Below are 10,564 nucleotides of genomic sequence, written 5' to 3' on the forward strand. Positions count from 1 at the left end.
TGTCTGACATTACACTGGATTCAGGGATTTGTGTCAATCATCCTGTACATGTCCTAGTGAGAGCGACATGTCGCAGTGTGTCCTTTCCTATCAATGACAAACTGAAACACGTGCAAACAAGGATCATATTTTAGAACTGTCAGCAGATTTTAACCCTAATTTAACAATCTTTTGTGAGAACAAACAAACACATATGCCTACACACCTAGCTGCTATTAGAAATAGATAAGTTACTTCAGCATTCAATTACTGTTACATGAAAATGTTTCACTAGTTTATTCCCATGTTAACAGAAAATTGTACTTTCTTGATTCTTGTTGTTCTGGGTTTGTACCCTCATGGCTTTGGATAAAAGCGTCAGCTAAATGAAATGTAATGTAATATTAAGGAATTGACCAATATTTATCGGTTTGTTAGATAATGCTAACTATTATGTTTAGAAACTGTTGAATATTTTGTCAGTTATGCCTGTTTGCTCATTTGTATATTCATTATTTGATTTGATTTTCATCTGCAGCTTAATTTTATTTGTAGTATAGTATACAGGGCAACAGTAATCCATCCATCCCTCACATATCTTCCGAGGGTCATGGAATGCTTTCTCTCAAGCAGAGTCAAAAAAAAAAAAAAGAGACACTAGAAAATCAACATCAGACTTTCATTGCTGTCGTGATTGAAATAAAAACACATGTGTTTTTAATGAAACATTTACAGAAGTTACCTACAAAATGTTTCTTTTCACTTTAGAAAAATCTCCTTGTTTGAAAAAGACACTGATGAATAAAGTCACTCTTTCTTCTTTCTAAGCCATTAACAAATATCAGATGTCAATGCAACAGGCTTGTGCATCCCTCCCCTTTAACTACCATAATTAAACCATAGACAATGATGTTGATGATTATCATTATTAGTTAGCTTGTTTATTGTTATAACGGCAGCATATTGAAAATAGGTTTTGGCTTTGTGGATCTCTGGTGACCCCACGCTGCAGACTCAGCGGTGTGATCAGGGTGGGGGGCAGACGGAGGGCATGGAGACAGCAGCCCCCTCCCTTACAGTGGAGGCTGCTGTTGCCAGGGGGCACAAATCTGACAGACGTTCCCCTGGGGTCAAAGCCCATCTTGCATGAAAAGAGCACATCATACGCCAGTCGTTAATCTGCATGTTGTGACTCAGGTAAAATACTGAGTAATTAGAGTGATGAATACAGTGAGTGTATTAGCTCTCAATTCTCACCCCAAATGTGCGCTCACATTGGTTGGAGATTCCATGCAACACTGAATTCATAAAGGTAAGTTTTGTCCCAGAAAGTGGTAGCATGAGTTGAGTTGACAACATAATTGTTTTCAGTCTAAACCTGATGGAGTGCTGCTGTAAGTGGCCATTTAACCTCGTTAAGTGCTGACAACAGCATCTTTCTGCAAAATTGTAGTTTTTCACCCCTGAGCCTAGCCGAAAGCTGAGGGTGAGAGCCGTAATCCCCTGAGAGAGAGAGGCACACAGCGAGCCGCTGCAGACAGGGCTGAGTTCAGGCCTATCGGGCATTCGAGTTAAAAGCCATGGGGAATGTGGGGCTCCTAACTGACACCAGGATAGTTGAAACAGATCAAGATACGATCCACCCAAACCTGATCTGTCTGCAGCTTCTCACTTTGATCTCGGACTGTAAACAAGCCTGCATTCTGCTGAGGACCACGTTCACTCCTGCAGCATTGTCGAGACTGGAAGAGCTGTTCAACAAGACTGCACCAGAGCTCTGTGTGTTGGAAATAATTGCCTGGTGGTCTACGGAATGATACATCCATTGTAATTTTTAGTGCCTTCAACTAAAATATCATAAAAGGTCAAGCAATCATTGTTTTTTACGCAATTTTTTTGATATTATGTTACACAGTCATATCCACTTCATTTGTTGTTTTCAAATCTAGCACCTTCAATCTACCTCTGTAAATGAAATGTCCTTATAAATAAAATTGCTTAGCCTTGTGTATGTTTGTGCGTGCGTGTGTGTGTGTGTGTGTGTGTGTGTGTGTGTGTGTGTGTGTGTGTGTGTTGTTGTTAACATGTTTCTTCCCCTCAGGTGTTTGAGAGGACTCTGATAGAGTCTTATGAGAAAGCAGGGAATTAGTGGCTCAAACCGTCTAGCCTATTGTGAAGTTTAGGTCAATGTATCAAAACACGATCTCCTTATCAGTTTGCTTTTAAGGCCGTAGGGCAAAGATAGGCCGTGATTTCAGTGGAGGGTGATCACTGATCCAGAAACCAGAACAGAATACATGCATGTGTACCACATTGTGAAGGGAAAAGCAAGTGACTGATTTCAGAGGGAATCTTGAACAGATGTTGCTTTTAAACATACCTTGATTAACATAACTCAGTTTGCCAAAGCCTCAAAATAACTTCAGATCAGAAGGGGGGGGGGGGGGGGGTTCACAAAAGAAGGATTTTTTGCCTCATCAGATACACTGAAAGGCCAGTAATGGACTTACAAATAGTATGATTTATTACAGCAAGTAAATACAATTAGAAAGTGCATACACCTGACTATTCCCAGTCATCTACCATCTATACCTATAGGGCCACAAACTGATTGAAACATGATGGCCCTGCAGCGTTTGGTCGCCTGAGGGACCCGGGCCCCCGAGAAAGCTGCCTGCTTTGCATGAATGTTAATCCTGCCTTAAATGTCGTGACAAGATAACAGTTTTAACCTAATTATGGGAACCACTTTCATTGGCAGTGAAAGTGAAAGTTGGAGCAGCTTCTCTTGCTAGAGAAAATTATGTCTGCACATCTGCAACAGGTCAAATCATTGTTGTAGTCCAGTCGTGCTCATGCTAATAAACAGTGCAATTATTATAGCCTCATTCTTCTGACTGTCACTGTGCTGGAACTGTTTCCTTCTCCGCTCCAACCTGAGCTTTGAGTCACTCAGACTCTCTGACATTTGTCCGGAAGTCACTGGAGCTTTGTCTTGGCATTTTTCTTCAGGTCATTGTTTTTGGCATTACTTCAGTCCCAGGTCAGAGCAGCTTTGGTCCTCTCTGCACTCATCCTCACAACAGCACTAAACAGTCCTTTTTATCATGATGCTGCTATCTCCATGCTTCACCATTGGGATGGTATTGACCAGAGGATACACATAGGTTCCAATTTGTAGCTAATAAGGATCCCTTAAATGCTATTTAACAAACTCTAAGCAGGCTGTCATTGGTGTTTTGTAATAAGGGTATTAAGTCTCGATTGATGTGGTGCTGGGAAGGTCGTCCTGATGGCAGGTTTTTCATTCTCCATAGAGGATTTCTGAGGCTCTGTTAAAGTAAATCATTGTGAAACCTTTTGGTTCATTTTAGATTTCAAAGGATGCGTATTTAACCATCTCAGATTAAAAGTTTTGTTAGGCTGACAACAATCGGAGCAATAAACCCATGGGATGTAACATCTGTGTGCACAGTTGTTATTTCTTTTTAGATAAAATCCTGCCTGGAGCTCTTTAAATTCTGTCAGGAAAGTGGATTCCAGGTAAAAATCTTAGTTTCTCACTTTAGGGGAATGGTTGTGATTCACACAACTTTTCACAAGTTAGAGGGCAATCTAACTGAATGGGAGAGGGTTCGATATTTATGCTAATATTGAGCACATTGCATGTCCAAATAAGACCAAACTCGGCATTGCACCGCCCAAATACAGACAAACAGACTGACAGACAGACAGGCAGATGTTTGTTGAATAAGTAGGTAGATGAGTTATTGAATGTAGACGGTATTAAAGATTTAAAATTAAATTTACAACCCTGAATACTTCCTCAAACCACTGTATCTGAACAAATCTCACTTTAACCAACAGGAAGCTCCCTCCAATATGTTTTTGTGCCAACGCCTTACTCTGACATTGGACTGTTGATAGGGTTTTGGAGATGTAGATAACTTTTATGACAGTTAAGGGTCACATCATTTGAATACAGCCGCTATTTTGACATGAAATAGTTGGGTAGGTAAACACAGGGGTTGTCTATGTTTAATAGAGGTTCTGTACTATTTTGGTACACCGCAATATAGTGAATATGTTTAGTAACCCACTACTATTTCCTGTCAAAGTGGACGATATGAACATTTCCTAAGCCAGTCAATACCTAAAACATCAAAATGAACTAAGAGAAACCTTTTACCATCAAGGCTTTTTTTCTTTCTGGGCATGTTTCACTCTGAAACTTGGCCCGTTATGCTTTCGCTCAGTGTCATGACTTGTCATCCCATTGATGAAGCAACAGGAAAAATATGTCAAATATGTTTTCGGCTGGTGTTGTATATCATTAAGATGGCAAGTTTTATCCAGTTATTATAAACTGAACCATGAAGAGTTTCTGCAACAATTGGTCCTTGACCTCTGGAGCACCTCGGTTCACTGTAAAGACTGACTGAGTGTTTGACGCTTGCCAAGTCACCTAGGTCTAATCAAAACACACAAAAATGAAAACCAGAAACTTGAACTGGGCTTTGTGTTTTCCTTCCCGGCAGCATTTCAAAACTTACTCTCACTCGTGTGTGTGTGTGTGTGTGTGTGAGTGTGTGTGTGTGTGTATGTGTTGGTGTGTGTGTGTGTTCACAGATCCTGTTGGCGAGCTCCTCTAATGCTCCTGCTGAACCAGCGCTTGTGGAAATCCCCAGATCAGATCATTGGGAGGAAACTCCCCCATTTCAATCAGCCTTTATTTGCTGATTTCAATGTTTGAGCGTGCCGACAAAGAAAACAATCTTTTTCTTCATGGCAGTTTTTCATCTCTATAAAAACAGGGTTCATTCATTTATAGGCGACATTACAACAGAGCACTGTTCACTTAGTTATTGATCTGCAAAGTGTCTGTGTGAGTGTATAGTGTTTTTATAGTCTAGCATAGGGCCAATAAAGACACAGTGATACCTTGTCAAAATGTTATAAAAATACAAGTGAATGACTCAAAAACACACTACGATTCTTGAAAACAGGATTACAAGGCTTAAATATGTCCTGGATGAAACCATAACATTGATGAAAAAGATTGGGGGTGTGGAGTGAGACACAGGTGAGTGTACTGCACTGAATGCAACAGGGAAACTTTCACAGACTGTCGACTGTTGGTACAGGACAATATAGGAGTGATGTCAGTGTTTCTAATGCAGAAAACGTTAACACAAACTTCAGACGTTTAACTAAAGAGTCTAAATCTGTCCTTAACCTGAACCACTTCTATTGTGCAAACCTAAATGGGAAGTGGTCCGATTTTGTATAGAACTATTCTACTCTTGATGACCTCTCAAAATGCTTTACTGTACAGTTTCACCATTCACACTAACCCTTTGAAGTTTTATGATTAGATTAATTGCAGCAATCCCTTTGTGTCTAGACACAGCGCGTCTTTCATCCGTGTTAATATTTAGGCAACAGAATCGGAACTTTCCCACTGAATCTCAACAATGGGTGCCAGGAAACAACATAAAGATAAGAAAAAATGTCCAGTCATTAGACTTTGACAGTGTTTCGAATGGAGTCTCATCAGATGTGGAAAAAGTCAATGGTGTACAGTGTAAATAACATCACAATGTATTTCGCAACATCTGATAAATGAGCCCTTCACTTGTGTGTATTCATATCAGAAGGGTTTTTCTTCATGGAGTAAATCAAGGGCTGTACAAGTATTCTGCATATAACAGCGAACCACACCTAGGCCTGATAAGAGTAAGTGTGTGTCGACAGGAAACACACTGTACAGCTGCACTGACAAAGTGACAAGAAAGTTCTATTTACACATCAAACAGACGGGAAGTGGAGGGTGAACACACCTGAGACGGGGCTGTTTTCTGTTTGGGAAGTACAATAGTCAACACTGGTAAAGTCATAGATTCCATCTTAATCAAATACTTTATTAATAATACTAAAGAGCTTGAATCGACCTGTGCTCTGTTAAACAAAACTCCTTTGTGTTTTCTGTTTGGTGTCTAGTAGCACTTTCTAAAGTAAGTGATGTTTATCACGTGATAGCTGCTGGCACAGACAGAGGTAGGCGGACCAGCTGGACACGTTTATATGAAAATTCCCAGTAAAATTCTGGGGAAGGTCTGGGGGCAAAGTTATACCTGCCAGATGTTTCAAAATGAACAGAGGTCTAATTAAAAAACAGTAGAGGCAGATCATTGTTAAGCCTTCCTTTATTTATCCACAACATTCCTTGCTTTGAGGTGCTGCCGGCGTTGCCCTTTACCATTAGATAACTGTAGAGATATCTGTACACAAGAACAGGTGAGTAAACGACAAAATGTCAGAAAACATAACATGCATGCTTATTTGTGACTCGCTATCTTGATCTTGCGCTGCTGAAGCACAACCTTCCCACTAAGCGTGTCTGAAAGCTGAGCAGGATAAACGGGCCTTGGCATGACTGTGCTGGTTCCAGTACCACTCCTGTTGATGTTGTGCCTCCTCCTAAGAGCCAGGTTTCTTCAAAGATCACAACCAAGATAAATCTGATCTGTGAGCAGCCACGATGGCAGATGTTGCAAATTTCACTCAATGTAGAATCGCTGTGAGCTTTTATTTTCCAAAAGTTCCTGGAGACTAACATTATATTTTACCATAAACCCTACCTTAACGTGAAAAAACAACTTGAAATGTGTATTTCTTTATATCCCAGACCTGACACACATACAAACACATACACACACACACACACACACACACACACACACACACACACACACACACATACACACACGCTGTCCTCCTGAGGGACACTTAATGACATAATCCATTCCCTAGCCGTGTAAAATACATTAAACCATCACAGCTACCTGGGGCTTATGTCACTATAGGGAAAAAGAAAGTTGAGTTAATACGAGTTAGTGGGTATCCATTTGAAGTCCTCAGAAGGATATAAAAAAGAGCTCCACCACCTCCAGACTAACACACATCTCTCTGGGCAAATGCCTCCAAAACTCTCTGTTGTTCAAATGGTCAAATCCTTCATTTGGATATATGCATACATGCTTACATACATAAGTATACATATATATATATATATTATATTCATATATTTGAAGGTTTCCAGAATAACAAAACCTATTACCTGCTAGAATTGATTCTTATGGGACTCAGGAATTGCTGCTACAGGAGACAGGAGCCTCGAACCCATGGGGACCCTGAGACACAGCAGGACTCAGTGTTAGAGTGATCAGAGCGACAGGAATTCATGATCCGACACCATTGATTAAAAACTAAACACATGTTCATAAGTTTGTCATCAAAATAATGTCAAAAATTGTCAAAAAGATCTATGAACGCGAACGAGTTCGTCTTCATCTGCATGGACTGAACTTTGAACTAGTTCCTTTTAAGTGTTAACTGGCACAACACTGGGTAGTGCTATGTGAGGCGACCAGGAAAAACAAAATTTATGCAAATGTATGTAATGCAAGGAGACAATGTCTGCTGACTTGAGTATATTTACCCATAAAACAGGTAACCTTAGACATCATTGCAACAATTGCCCCGCCTGAAAAATTTGGCAGGAGCCCCCACCCGTGGAGTGAGGTATGTCACATGATTGGAGCAACGCAGCTCGAATTGACTCCATGAACTAGCTCGCAAGCGACACTCCATTTATAATTTTTATAGTTTTGATCAAGAGGTGCTGCCAGGAGGTGACAGCAGAGTAAAAGGGGAAAATTCAGAAATGTGCATGTGGCAGTGGAGTAAGAGAGCTTTAAAGGGCAGCAGAGAAAGCTGCCACAGAGGGAGAAAAGGAGGGCTGATCGGAGCCTTCAATCTGGAAATGTATGTTTAGTTTAATTAAACTTACGTTGATAGTTTTGAATTTATGGTTAATAATATATGTTGGTAAGTGAAAGGGTTCTTCTCTGGTTGTGTTTGGGAGACCCCACAGGCAAAGACTCGTTGCACAGTGCATTTTTAACCCTCCTGGTTACAAGATTTGTGGCATCCTGGTTCAAAGGCAGCAAGTGTCCTGCCTCTGCATGTTATCGAAGGGGCTGCACAGGCATGTTTCCACAATGCCTCCTGGCCAGAAATAGAAAGTTTTAAAGTGACTCTGTTGTTCAGCACACTTGGTTATGTCAGACATCTTTCAGTTCCAGTTCACTTTCACACACTTTCATTCTGTCCATGAACTCAGAAGGTTGCACTCCTAGAATCCATGCTGTCCATCCCAGGATTATTTCAGCATAAAGCTACTATAAGCATTTGTTTTGTTGTTTTCATAATTTGTAGCTCTGCATGGAAAAACAGAACAAAACCCAACTTCTTGTCATAGAGTAGAATACTTTCTCTCCTGTGATACAATCTCAGGTATTTCCAGGAGTGGAATTTGACGGATGGTTTGCAGCCCCAATCAACATGTCAGCTTCCCCTTGGTGGGAAGAAAACTCCAGAGGCCTTAACTGCCACGAGCAAGCACGTGCACCTGATAGAAGATCCTCACCTCAGGTTCACTGGGCTTCACTTTGTGTTACAAAAATGTCCATAATGAGGTTCCCTTGAAACAACTAGGTTAATTTAAGCAGAAACATTTCCCAAAGTTTAAAGCTGCACCAAGCAGGTTAGAGTTGAGCAGCTTGATACAGCAGAGAGATGTAGCTGCAGCTGAGCAATATGATGTTCAGTGCCATGAAAACATGCAGCACAGTGTTTTACACAGAACAAACACGAAGAATATGAGCGTGTTTGTTGATCTTTTTAGAATTATTTTTCTCTATAACTTATTATTTCTCAGGGGTAACTTATCTTTGCTTCACTGAACCTGTCTCCACCAGTGACAGTGCTGCTGAATCTTTTCTTATGGAATTGTAGTTTGTTATTTATTTATATCTTATTTAATGATTATCTTCCAATATTTAATGAATTTAGTATGAATTTAATTTTCTGAATATGAGTTGTTGTATACAGTTTTCACTTTCAGCCCATGACCTTTCTTGTAAAACATTTTCACCGGACTAACATAGCATCCCCAAATCCAATATAAATGTAAAGTATTTAAATATAAAGGGTCCATTCTAGGGTAAAGAAAACAACAATTTGTACAATTTAGATGAAACAAATTTCTGCCAATAGATCCCTTTCACCTAAATCTTACACACTGGACCATTAAGCTCAGTTGATTTGATTCATATCATCAGCTCAGTCTTGTGAACTGACTGTAATGATGACAGATGTATTAGCTTAAGCAAACACCTCAAGGCTATTACATTACATTACATTACATTACTTGTCATTTGGCAGACGCTTTTATCCAAAGCGACTTACAATTAGTGCATTCAACTTCTATGAGGGGCCTTTTTTTTTTAGGGGTTCAGTATCTTGCCAAAGGACACTTCGGCATGCATGGGGAAGAGTGAGGATTAAAACGCCAACCTTCTTGTTGGAGGGCGACCACTCTACCCCTAGGCCACACCGCTATGAAGGCAGCTCTAATATTATCAGGTACCCAGTCTTTGACATCATTTCTATTTATCAAGAACAAAGCAACTTCATCTTCTTCAAGTGAATAAATTGAATTAAGCTTAAGAAAGGAGAAGCTAAATAGAACTAGAGCCAGTTTTAGTCTACACATGTTTTCCAGACTCCAAAGGTCACTCTAATCAGTTAATCTTTGTGAACTTCTTGAAGGCTGACCTGAGATATCATGTTCAAGACACCAAAACATGTTTTGTGAAGCCTAACTTGACCTTTGATCTTAGACCACCCAAATATAATCAATAATCCCATGAGTCTAAGTGAATGTCTGTACTAGATGTAATGCAAGTCACTATGGGTGTTACTGATAATCACCTTCACAAGAACAAAAGGTTCCTGACATTGACCTTCAACCACCTAAATCTAATCAGTAAATCCTGAATTCTAAGTGACAATTTTTACTAACTTTTAAGTCTCTCAAGGTATTCTGGAGATATTTTGTACACACAACAATGGGACAGATGGATTGACAAAGCGACAAGTTAAATAAAAATAGTTTGATCATTCATTGTGATGAATGATTAAACTAGATCATGAGACATGTTTTGTCTCATGATCTTGTCAGACATGAAACAGATGACTGCCCATAAATGATCTTGTCAGACATGAAACAGATGACTGCCTATAAATGCTGATATTTAGTAACCAGGGTTTAAAAAGGAAAAAAAAACTGGTCAACCAGAAAATTAGGTTAATTTATTAATCATTACCCAAACTGCCCCTTATAAACTGCCAGCATACTTTGTTTATTCAGTACAGTTTCCCTGTGAAATGCTTATCACCCTTTTATTTCTGTGTTTAGTTCAAATTGTATTTATCTATTTTTAGGGGTTGGGTTAGGAGCAAATTGTCTGGTTGTTTTTACACAGGTTTCCTAGGAGGTATTGTCCACTGAGGATCACCACGACATATCTCCAAGGGCTTCTTCCTGTTTGCTTTCACACAGCCAATATATATAATTCTACAGTTTTATTTCTATCCAAGTGGTTTGAGGACCTGCCCCTAATGTTTGATGAGGTTTAGACATGAAGAGTGATTATTAATAAAGGTTCCGATAAAAATA

At 39.7% G+C, this 10,564-nt stretch overlaps 1 long non-coding RNA gene across 1 annotated transcript; it reads right to left on the reverse strand.

Moving 5' to 3' along the window:
- Positions 1-6,167: 6,167 nt before the first annotated feature.
- LOC128439970 (uncharacterized) lies at positions 6,168-10,043 on the reverse strand. The gene is made up of 2 exons (XR_008338465.1): positions 7,100-10,043; positions 6,168-6,260 (listed from the first exon to the last, which is right to left on the reverse strand). It is a non-coding gene; the product is annotated as an uncharacterized LOC128439970 (long non-coding RNA).
- Positions 10,044-10,564: the final 521 nt, after the last annotated feature.

The sequence above is a fragment of the Pleuronectes platessa genome, chromosome 5 (genome assembly GCF_947347685.1).
Source record: "Pleuronectes platessa chromosome 5, fPlePla1.1, whole genome shotgun sequence".
NCBI lineage: Eukaryota > Metazoa > Chordata > Actinopteri > Pleuronectiformes > Pleuronectidae > Pleuronectes > Pleuronectes platessa.